Here is a 12,511-nt window from a genome sequence, read left to right as displayed (position 1 = left end):
GATAACTCCCATCGTATAAAAAAAAGGGAACTGAACATTTTTGCTGATGGGTTTCATATGTCCATATTCTTAAGTCCCAGTGAAAAAAAAGTCTAACAACAAATTGCACTTCTAAAGACAAACTTTGTTTCAATTTAACATATGTAAATTCCCATGAAATTCCTCTCATAGTCCATCAACGCAAGATGTTGCAGCCTTGGAAGGAGACAGGACAGATAACGTTTCAAGTCTGAAACCTTGCAAAATATTTAACAACTTTTCTGATTTAGTTCTGTCTGGCTACAACATGAATGCAAAGGAGGTGGCAGCTTATGTAAAGTCACAATAATTTGATATTTCCTCTTTAAATAAAAAAAAAACATCCATCCATTATTAGTACCCACTTCTTCCCGAGCTCAGGATCACAGGGATCTGTTGGAGCCTATCCCAGCTGTCATAGAGCATAGGCAGGGTGACACCCTGGACAAGTCGCTTGTTCATCACAGGGCCACATAGAGACAAACAGTCATTCATACTCACATAAACACCTACAGACAATTTAGAGTTTCTATTTCACTTCACATGCATGTTTTTGAACTGTGGGAGGAAGCCAGAGAACCCACACAGACACAGGGAGAACATGCAAACTCCACACAGAAAGGTCCCAGGCCTGGAATTAAAGCTGCAACCTTCTTACTGTGAGGCTGCAGCGCTAATCACTGTAATAAGTCCACTCTCCAAGCTGTCATGATTAACACCAAATTTACGAATCAATTGTTGGTCTCAATAGTGTTGTCAGGTGGTTTTTGACAGCCTCAGCTAATAAGGTCTGATCAATAGTAATTAATTCTGTTGGTTGATGAGATGTTGACTGAATCACAGTCAACTTACCAGAAAGAGAGACAAGCTGAAATAGAATGAACCTTTTTTGTTAATAGATGGTCAGTGGTCATACATGCTGATAACTTTTATTCTGGCCATCAAATGATTTTAAAGGCTGAAAAGGATCTATTATCAGCAGGAATTGAAGCTACAATGTCACCCACTATTGGGGGCATCATGCAGGATGAACTCTGAGTAAAACCTTTATTATGTGGAATTAGTTAGGGCTCGGGGGGGGGGGGTAGAAAAGACGAATTATGGGCTCATCATGTGATTGTTAGTTCTCATTGTGTATCTGGTGCTGAACAAAAAGGGTCTCAAGAAACATGGAAAAATATTACATTTGGCCTCAGAGGAAGAAGATCACGGCAACATTCTAATCACACGAACACAGACTTCAAAAAAGGGGGGTTGTGGGGCTCGAATCAAATGACTGTTGCAATACTCATGACAACCAGCAGACCCGGTGTCTGTGATGCTATCGTATGGCAAGCCCAGCCGATGAGATACAGAGGGATTGGGCAACGCTCAAGAAAGATTGAGGGAAAGAGGAAAAAAGATGATCTGAGGAGTCAAATTCCTGAAGGTGCAGTGAGACAGACAGAATCCAGAGGCAATGCGATTGACAGCGATGCCAAACCTCTCATTACTGAATTCTTGGGAGGTCACAGAGGAGAGCTGTGTTTGTTCACAGGAAAAGTATGCAGTGTGTATTAGATGGTATCAGGGGAGACAGGAGAAGCACCCAAGATAATGGCGATAATAACTGAAATTAGTCAGTGTCACGGTAATATTGTGCTCATGTAAAACAGATTTGTTTCAGCAGCATAGTTTGTTCTTCGTATGGCATCTTTAATGTTAACCTTTGGAGGTGGCTGCACCGTAAAACTGGAGGAACCTCGCCCAATATTTAATATCTACACTAAACTTTTTAAAAAAAAAAATATTCACTGATTTACAGCATATTGAAGTAAAGGAAATGTAAGGCTTGGGGTCCCTTAAGTGAGAAGTAAAGTAGTTTTAGTTAAAACTTTCCACAAATTCATTATATATTTTTTTATAACACACATCCCCTTTTACAAAATAGCATATTTCATTTTGTTTTACTGAGTTGTTAACAGCTTGAGGCTTCCTATTTTTGCTGAGGGCTTCCTGTCATAAATAAACCTCTTTTCCAGCTACTTCCTATTTCTCCTCAAAGGTTAGGCAGGATTGCAGGATGGATCTGCAGTCATTAGTTCTTTAAATATGAGCAACTCGTCTCACTTGCAGTGTTACAGTATTGGATCTACTATTTCTCCTCACAGTATAAAGTTGCATTACAAAACTTTCTGTAATTTTGTGCTAATTATTTTGGAGGTTTTATGCTGCCCTATGAGGGTGCATAGGATCAGGAATGAGTACAAGGGAGTGAGAGGTTTGCAGATACGGCCACCTTGGCCAGACTGAGATGGTTCGGACATATCCAGAGGAAAGACAGTGAATATGCTAGGTGGAAAGATGCCGGCGGGAGACCAAGAGGCAGAGCAAAGAGATTTATGGACGGATTGAAAGTGGTCATGAAAGTACATTGTGTGAGAGAAGAGAGATAGGGATATGGTCAGATGGAGGCGGACAATGATCTGTGGCCAACCCAGAAGGGCAACAGCCCAAGGGAAAAGAAGACATGAACTCAAACATATTGCAATGGGAATAACAAAATCCAAGGAAAACAAAAAGGCTGATTACCGCTAAGTTGCCGTGCTAGTGCCATGCGGACACGTCGCAGGTCATGAACTGCTTATTATCTCAGGCCAAAGCTGACAAAAATGTGTCAACAGCAATTACACCCCTGCTCTTTATCCATCACCCCTCTCTCTCTGACTCCCATTAATCCCTTTGGCCAGGTCATAAATTATCTCTCCTTGGTGTATTCTCCCCAAACTATTGGCGTGTCATTAGTCCTCGCGCCACTTTCAATGACCATCTACCAGGCACCTAACAGAGTGTTTTGTGATTTGTCACTCAGTTTGGGCAGGGAGTAGCACACTGCCTCGTCTCTGATGAGCAGGGATTATTCCAAGAGGTAAAGCTGATTTAAGGAGAAGTACATACATGCAGATCTGGGATCTAAGGTTTGTAATCTCGTATTCTAAGAGGGGCTTAACACTTGCCGGGCTGCACAGGAGGGCAGATCAGCAACGCCTGCAATGTACCGACTGAACGTGCGACAACATTGTAAGTACTTTGTTGGTGCCTGTTTGCAAAGGTCAGATGTGAGTGATTGAAAGGAAGTGAGCTGTAAGATTGGCACTCTGGGTAGGACTTAGAGGTATAAAACATTTACTGACTCATTGATTTCCTTAGCTTAGATGTAGACCATAAAACTCAAAGCTTTCCTTGGTTTAGAAGAGTAAACCTGCCACACAATCGGGAATTTCTAAAGGTGACTGAGCCAACTCGGTCACCCTCTTCTGTTCAATTATGCCCAACTGTCACTATATCTGGATTAAAGGGGCCACCCTTTGGCTTCCCTTATTACTGTTTTTTGAGGAACAGCTGAAAGTACAAATGCATCAAGCTGTAATGTCACACAAATCTGTGACTAGAAGCTAAAATTAAACACCTTGGCCAAACTTCTTCTTGTTGCTGCGTGCTTCGGTTTTTGCAGTGTCCTATGTTACCAGATTTAAAAGGCGAGCCTTTTTGCAACCTTGCCCCGCTGTTAAGCCTGGGTGTTGGGATCTCAGCTAATATCCCCGTTGCATGCTTGACGGGTGAGACAAGTCTATGGATTATGACAGGAAAAAGGATCCTGTGCTGATACCGACGAGGGTATTATCCTGGACAAGACTGTTCATGCTTTGCGGTACGTGTGATCCTCCCCGACTGTGGATCCACAGTAAACGGCATAAAGAGGATTTCATACAGCACGAGAAGCTACTGAAAGGTAGAAGGGTAAAGACCACAAGAGTATGAAAATATGAACCCTATTAACAAGTATAGTTAAAAAGAATAGTTAAATGTTTGGTAGGAGACGAGGTATCAGATGGCTTTTCAAGATATTGGTAATAATTTTGAGATTAGATCTATTACGACAATAGCATTTTGCAGATATTAATAAAAGATTTTGCTTATATAGAGCTTGTTTGTTGTTGATTCAAAATGCCACACCTTCAAGATGTTTTCTTTTTAAAATAAATTCTTACACATTATTGTGATGATTTTTCAAAACTGCACATTATTGAAGAGCTGAGGTAAAATATCTCTCACATCGTCGGATGATTGAGCTTGGCTAGGTAAAGGCTAAAAACCTGGACTTTGGACCTACCCAAGTTGATCCTTATGGATATTGTGATTCGTAGACAAGGTAGCACCTTAAAAGTCACGTGGGACAGCTCTCAAGCCGGCAGACGTTTGAGGATTTTCATGGCGTGTGGGAGTCCTCTCCAACGTACATTTTGCTCGGCCAAAGGCTCCGACTCGCCGAGGATTAAAGTGCGCTTTAGAGGGCCAGGTCGCACCGAGAGCAAGTGCTTCCTTCAACAAGGCATTGCTTATAATGTCTTTGAGGCATCCGCTAATGCCACGTATTTTAACTCCCAGCGATTCAAGACGTGCGTCCTAATATGGTGCACAGGAGAGCAGAGCCAAAGCTGTTACCCAAAAAAGACATGTTCTCAATCCAGTTTTGCAACATATGCATGCCAAGTCCTGCTAAAAGCATTTATGAACAGTTTATATTGTAATGCAGAAGACTAAACAGTATGTTCAACGTGTCTTTTCGAAGCTGTGAAACTCAACAACTTTGAAGTTAAGTTGAGGCTGTGATTTCTTCCTTTAAGAAAAAAAAAAAAAAAAAAAAAGGTTTAAAAGTTGCACGGAAATCAGTCTGACTGAGAACAGTGTCCTTCTCAACAGAAAATATATTTTGGGGAGTTCAACCTTCAGGACTCAGATAAGCTTAAGACAGTGGTTGTGAACATTTAGGCCTGGCTCAGAATTGCTTTTTAAATCATAATAATTCAACAATGGTATATCCCACTGTGTAAGATTTTAATAACAACAATAATATATTGCGTCGGGCTGGTTTCTGAACACATCTCACGTGATTACACGACAGCAACTTTTTCACTGAAGATAAAAGTCAGTGTCGATGCAGGCAGCAGAAATAAAACGCCCTAATGGAGGCAGCCAGCCTGCACTGCTGCACTGCTGACTGCGCAGACGTTAAGAAAATGAGGGCATTTGGCAAACTGGGCCTTTTTTTACAGAGCTGTGATTGGTGAGAGAGTTTTCGGAAAGGTAAAGCAGTGTCTGAGTGGCAGCGGTGAACATCTGGTGTTAAACGTAGAATTGACCACCCACTGACTCCAGTTATGGGTGTGTGTGTGTGTGTGTGTGTGTGTGTGTGTGTGTGTGTGTGTACTCCAGACTGAAAGAGACCAATTGGAGTGCCAGTTGTACACACACACACACGCACACGCACGCACACACACACTTTGTGATTTGAAAATGAATTTAACTTGCAAACTGGTAACACAACTCAGTGTGTGAACAACACGACCTAACGAGGACCATTATTTATCCCTTAAGAGAACTTTAATGTCAGTTGTGCTGGTGGCCTTGCTCTGCCTCTGACCTCATATCAGGCACATGAATCCCTCTGAGACTTAGCGGAATCCTCACAATCAGATTGCTTTGTTTTTGTTTTGTTTTGTTTTTTTGTCCTTCCAATGAACACTTCATTCAGCCTGTGGGTAAACAGTGGCCGTTTGCTCTGAAAAACAAGTGATTGGTCACGCCACCTAGTCTGACTCTAAATGCTGCCTTATTCAAGAAAATGTGTCTGTGAGGCTGTCAAAATCTTTGAGTTTCCCAAAAACCGTACCGCTGATCTGAGGAGCCTTTGTGTGTTTCCCCTCTCGCCCCTCTCTTGGTCCCTCAAAGCCGTTTAGATCTTCCCTAAAATTAATGAAATGGGACAACTTTCTATTTTAGCGAAGTGAAGCTGACCCTTGTCTATTTGTGCAAACTGCCGACTGGATGTTCACACCCACTCTGCTCATGCACCAAGTGCTAAATGTCCAAGGTCTTTGTGTTTCAGATTCTCCAGTCCGCATAAATTTCAACTTTGTCTGGCAAATGACTTCAACATGGGCGATGTTTATATAACTACAACATGGAATATACAGAATTACAAAAAGTGAAATTAAGTCGGTGTATGCATGACAACATTTGATTAAAGTGTGTCTGATACTGTGACCTCCACAGACTGTATAGAGATAACACTTGCGGATGGAAGGTTTCACATCTCCATGTGGTAGATTTTAAACATTCTGAGAAGGAAGGGTGGACAAATCACATTGGCCCTCTGCTGAAGATTCAGCCAGGGCCGTGATGTCTATGCCACCACAAGATAAGTAAAGAAAAACTTTCATTGCTGATCAACAGGTATTCATTATACGCAAAACCACTTGATATGTTGCACACTGGGTCCTTAATGTGTTATAATTTAGTTAAAATTTACAGTCTTTTTTTTTAAAAATTAAACACTTGAACCACACATAGTTCCTGTTAACTGTACTTCACCTAAAAGTAATAGCAAAATAGTTACTTAACAGTGTAGCAACTACACCGTTAGATATGAACTTATAGTACATATACATATAATACGGAAATTGTACTGTCTGCAATGCTAATTTTTCTTCTGCTGTTGAGTAATAGGTAGGTGACATCCAAAGCCTTCAGTACAGGATAAAGTGGGCTAAATCATTCGGTAATAACTTCTACTGATACAGTTTATTCAGTATCCCATAGCTATCAACTTTATTTTTTATTATCTAAAAAAGCAAAAGCAAGGACTTGTCTAACATCTTGAGTTACTTTGCAAAGTCCCATCATGCTGTAAAGTGTTATTACAGAGGTCTTTACTCCTACTTCTAATAACCTGTTGTTATAACCTGATATTTTTTAACCCCTCCTGGAATATATCCTTTCACGGACTTGTTATTTTAATGTCTTTACAAGGTTTGGGTAGTGAAAAACCTGTGTTGTTTCTACAGCGTGCCGTAGTGTTTCTACTTCTGGGCCTCATGGATGACTATCTGAAGATGGAAACGTGAGCTTGTGGCTCTAATGGAGAAACAGAAATCCTCTCCATGGTGCTGCTCTTCTCATAAATCCGTGGTATAGGGTTATTTTAAGTCTGTGTTGAAGTGGAGCCATGAGCGGGTCACCCAAATATTACCTTGCCTGTTTTTTATCACAGCTCCAGTGCTCCAGTTTCACTCTTAAAACCCTCCTGTTTATCTTCCATCGTCTTAAAAACTTCCTAGGAATTGTAACTTTGGCCTCCATTGTTGATGGATGACCATGGGAATTATCATTACGTTTTGTGGTTCACACATGGGGTAAGCCAGCATCATCAATGAGCAGCCAGCTTATTGACGATAATTTATCGTCAATAAATTATTGTCAATAATTTACTTTGTTTTCTTTTATAAAAGAAAACAAAATCAATGTTTTTGTTTTGTTTTTTGCAGAGGTCAGTCGTTATAATTTAACCTGGTTAGAGTGCAGCCTTGTTAAGTGGTGTTGGATTCTGACTCACAACAGCAAAACAGCAACGGTCCAACCAGTATTCGTCTCATATAAAATTATAGTTCAATATCTTTTCAGTTAAGTGACCATTTTGCATGAAAAGGCCAAGGCTGAATGGTCAATATTTTATATATTTTGACTCAAATACTCACACTCACTGATGCTTTGCAAAAACAAATTGATTTGAATTGATCATATGTCCAAATTGACTGAAATTTTATGTTGAAAGGCTAAAAACAAATTCCAAAAAAAGAGACAAAGACGAGCTCCAAAATCACACATTCCAAATATTTACAGCGTTAGACCCTAATTGTAAGTTCACCCTGTGCTGACTGTCCTGCATTTGCAGCGTCGGGCCTCCTGAGGCCCAGAACTGGTCAATGGCCGCTGAGGAGGAGTTAAGCCTCTTGCTCTGAAGGACTTAGCAGCCGAGGGGATCAGGCATTAAAGACACAAGGCGTGTTGGGAATCCTTCATGACAAGAGATTTCCCAGAGTCATTCCAGGTCATCGCACAGCATCCAGCTCCCATCTGATTCCAGGCGACACGAATGAGTTTGAAATCAAACAGGAATATGAGGTCACGCCAGCATCGTGCCATGTGTATCACTTCAGTCGATTTTTTTTTTTTCTTAGTAAGGCTTTGTGGGGCTCTTCTGTGGATCTGCAGCCCAGCTTTCAAAATGAATCCACAGCTTCCGTATCAGATCCACAACTTCTCAAAGCACTGCTTGCCTTGAATTGTCACCGTCTGTGGTCACTTTCTTTCTTTCTTTCTAGATTTCGATTTAATTATTTATTTTTTTACCAGTGAAAAATAGCGTATGAACTTAGCCAGCTAGGAGGAGTTGCTTCAAGGATTGTTCAGAACATAGCGGGCTGGTGACTGAGTCCAGAGTGAATTTAGGACCAGCTGAAATGAGCAACTACTGCAAGGGATCCAACTTTGGTGGAGTTGCCTCTTCTTCTCTGAGGAAATGTCTCAAAGTCCATATTCATTGGCCTAAATGACTACTGTTAATTATCTACATATTGTGGACAATTACCAGTTTTATTATTTGATTTTAAGGCTGGAGGGGTCAGACCAGGGAGATGCAAGTCTCATGTGAACTAAATCAAGCAAAATAAATAAATCACTTAATAAAATTAGATTTTGCTCTTTCACCAGATTTCGGTCAGTTCAGAAAATAATTCACAATTCGTGTCACTGTGAACGGATTTCTGGTAACCAGAGATTCACCTTGGGGGGGAAAATCTGAACTGAGTGTGATGTTGCTAGGTTTAAATGTGATTGGTTGCCTCTCCGCGTATAAATGTGTTTTGATTAGCTCTTTGCCAAACAGATGCATGAGACAAATCTCTAAGAGTGTTCTCTCTGATGTCATATGTTTCAGGACATTTTTTCCTTAACAATTTCAGATTCCAATTAAGTGTTGTTTTTTTTGTCTCAGTTCCACTGTATATCCTGAATATATCATTTTGATAAGAACTGCCAGTTTCTTTCACAGTACAGCAGCACTTTTACTTCAATCTGACAGGTTCTTAAATGGTTGTGATTACATCCACAGCCACAACTGTTTGGCTTTCCATGGGAGAGCTGAGGAACATCTGGGTGACCTCACAACAGGGTGGAAAGTAAACTAGACTTTGGCCCATCGGGACTCTGAGGATCTGAGTTGTTACCTAAAGTCATTTCCCTTTAAAAACACCAAAGCAATCTCATGTGTGACAGCGGGGTTTTAGCCAAGGGTCAGCCAGTTCATCCATTGCTTGTGGTGCAGGAAATGTAGCTTTGTGTAGCTGCAAAAAATTTAGTTTCACAGTTGTGTTGTAGAGGCTCAGATATAAAGCAATAGAAATTGTAGAAATAGAAACGTTATGCCGGACTGACTTCATACAGCTCTGTTTTTGCAGCATCTTTAAATTGCCTACAAAAACGTCAGCCTTTTGTTAAATGTTGCAGATGATGCGTTGGGAAAGTAGTTCAAGGCCAATCAGTTTTCTGCTGCTCGGGTGTCAAGGACGTCAGGGTCAAACATCGCATTACAGGGGTCACGCACAATGATGCCAGAACCAAGATTAATGTATCCGTGTGTCTCCCCCTGCCAGTGTTTTCTGCGCTTCAAACATGTGGGCAGCACAAGTGCACTTTGTGGTTTCAGACGCGGGGTGAGTTTAAAAATCCCAACTACTTCCAGAGATGTCGGTTGAATTCATCAGTTCTTGCTTATTGGGTCCTTGTGTTACATCAAACTGAACGCAGTTTGAACGTTTTAAGGAATGTTTATGGATTTAATGACTCCATCATCCAAAAATCAGGATTGTTTACTGGCAAAGTTCCCTCAGATTTACTTTATCTGTGGTTCCTTCCCCCAAAACTCTCCGCTGTGTTATACATTTGCAGCGTGGCTTTAATTTAACTAGCATGCGTATTTTTCGCTTACAGTCTTAGTGACACGCACATTATATAATTGGTTTCCATTCCCGTCTCTATTGTGCAATCTCTCATTATGTCCTAGTCTTAACAACCTATAAAAGTCATTGCCCTAGACAGGTGAACGGTTCTGCAACTATTCCACCTTTGAAAGGAGGAGACATCCGAACGCACCACTCTGACTCACACTTGCTCCTACTGCTTTTTGTCAATCACACTTGTGGGTTGACTGCTGGAACATTTGGCCACCAGGTACAGTTTTTAGCAGCACCTTGTCTGCGAATGGCACTTTGTTGTCATTGTGGCAAAAAGCACTTAAGAACATTCTGTTCCTTAAGTGCATCAGATTTGATTGATTTTGTTGCGTTCTTATTTGTTGCACTTGAGGTGTTATTTCAGAAGGAAGTGCATTAGTTTAAGTGACTGAGTATTGGCTCGTGGAAATAAATATTGGTATTGTAATCCCGTTTTTATTTGTTTTTCTCCAGACCTATAATTTGGGTTCTTCAAACAATGAAATGCACTCATTCCACAATGTTTTCAACCCCTCACCAGCCCATTTGTTTAACATTTACGATCGTATTGCAATGACAATATACAGTAGATTGCAACACTAAAACAGTTTGTATCCCCATCTGAGAAATGTAAAAAATAATGATCAAATAAAATCCCACAAATTGCACATGTAAATGTTGTCTGTCCAGAATTGCATTTAAAAAATATTTGTTTTGGTTTTGAGTGTTCTGGGGAGACCTCTGACACCTCTTTTCTTCTTATTGTGCACTTAAAATACTTTTTGTACATTTGAAGAATGACATTTATTTATTTTTGTATCTGACAAAGTTGGAGAAAGTTAAAGAAAACCTTTATAAGCATTTTATTCTGTGACAAAGCAAAGCACATTTCTGTTTAATGACAGGGCTGTTTTCGTTTGTGGGAGAGGAAACCAGTTGGGGAAAAACAATTATCAGAGACTAATAGTGTTGCATTGCCAGTATTGTTCAGTGTTAGGCATCTGCAGCTTTCATCACATCCTCCTAGTTCTCTTTGAACCGTCAAATCATGTGGGTCTGTTTGCCATCACAAACCTGTTAGTGTCTGTGCCTTTGTCAGACACAAAGTGAGCCGTGAACTGTCAGAGAGTCCACTCCGCCTCGTACAGCAGTGCAACAACAAATACACGCTTCAAACGGCGTGACAGAGTGAGTTCACTGGAAACACTCTGAATAACTGCTACATATCCATCACGGCAACAGTTGCCAAAGGGCTGTCGCACCACTTATTAGCATGCTGCTGATAGAGTGATTAATTCAGATGACTTGATGAACTATATTGATTCCAGAGGGGAAAGACAGCCCTGGAAACCCATCTGGAAATAAAGCCAAATGATGCCAGTGATAATAGGGTTTGATGCAGTGCTACACATGGAGCTGTGCTCACATGCAGAGAGCCACATTAACAAATAGAAAGAAAAAAACACAGACACAGCACCAAAACGCAATTTGGAAAGAGTTCGCAAATAATCAGCACTAAATGTTTTGTGAGGACGATACTTTAATTCCTTACTTTAAATATAAAACCGGCAGCTATGAGCTTTGCGGACTTGATAGAAACTGTCCTTGGCGTCTTCGAAAAAGGAAACACAACTTTAAAACTTCAACAAGGAATAGCAAGGACACCATAATCTGCATTTTCACTTGATTTTTTTTATTTAATTTTTTTTAACCCAATTGCTCTGTGGAAGGTCACCGCAATCTGAAGTGCCAGTTAGCGCATTAAAAGGTATTTGTAGAAACTTTGGAACATTTTGTTTCCTTTCCTTTTAAATTTAGCCTCAGATTGATGGCAGATTAGATTTATAAAACGTGTATTGTCTTTTAGCAGATATTTTCCACAACGCTCCCTAACACTCCTTGCCATAACCAGGGGCGGAGCACGGGCTGGACCTAGTATAAAATGAGAAAACAAATGAATTAACTGTGTTCAATCTTTCTAATGACCCAAAAATGGCATAATGGGGTCTATTATGTACTTTTTACTTAAGATAAGGAGGAATAATTTGTTATAAAATCATGTGATGGGATGTTGTTAATGTCTGACTCCGCCCTCGGCCAAACCTATTTTCGGTTTTGCAGCTCAGAAACCAGGTGACATGCAGTGCTCATGAGGCCTTTTGATAAACATTGACTCCTGTGAGTAATTGGGAAAAAACAAATCCCCAGAACGATCCATTATGTTCTCCTGGCTTCTTGACACTTTATTAGCAAGATGGTGGCAGTTTTGTCACCGCGCTGTTGAAATAACCAGCGTGCAGTCACTGTATAAGCGCCGACTCCAACCTGAAATCTCAGTCACAAGGAATCAGACAGAGAGGACTGTATTGGGTGTGAAGCAGACTTGGTTGGCTTAGGTGAGTGCTTCGCGTTTGTACTTCAAGTTCGGACTAGCACTTACGTCTGGTGTCAATATTTAATTTTAATAAGATACTTTTTTTTTTCTGGATTCTGGATATTTCAAATTTCCGCTGTGGGCCTTGTTAATACTCTGAGATCCTCATCAGACTTTGGCAAGACACCTTTTGAACTGAACACCGATTGTCTGTCTGGTGAGAAGGCGGAATATGGCTCACGTGAAG

This window comes from Nelusetta ayraudi, unplaced genomic scaffold (assembly GCF_046127955.1).
Source record: "Nelusetta ayraudi isolate G7.1 ecotype Tasmania unplaced genomic scaffold, CSIRO-AGI_Nayr_v1 ptg000135l, whole genome shotgun sequence".
NCBI classification, from domain to species: Eukaryota; Metazoa; Chordata; class Actinopteri; order Tetraodontiformes; family Monacanthidae; genus Nelusetta; species Nelusetta ayraudi.
This window is presented reverse-complemented; position numbering follows the sequence as displayed.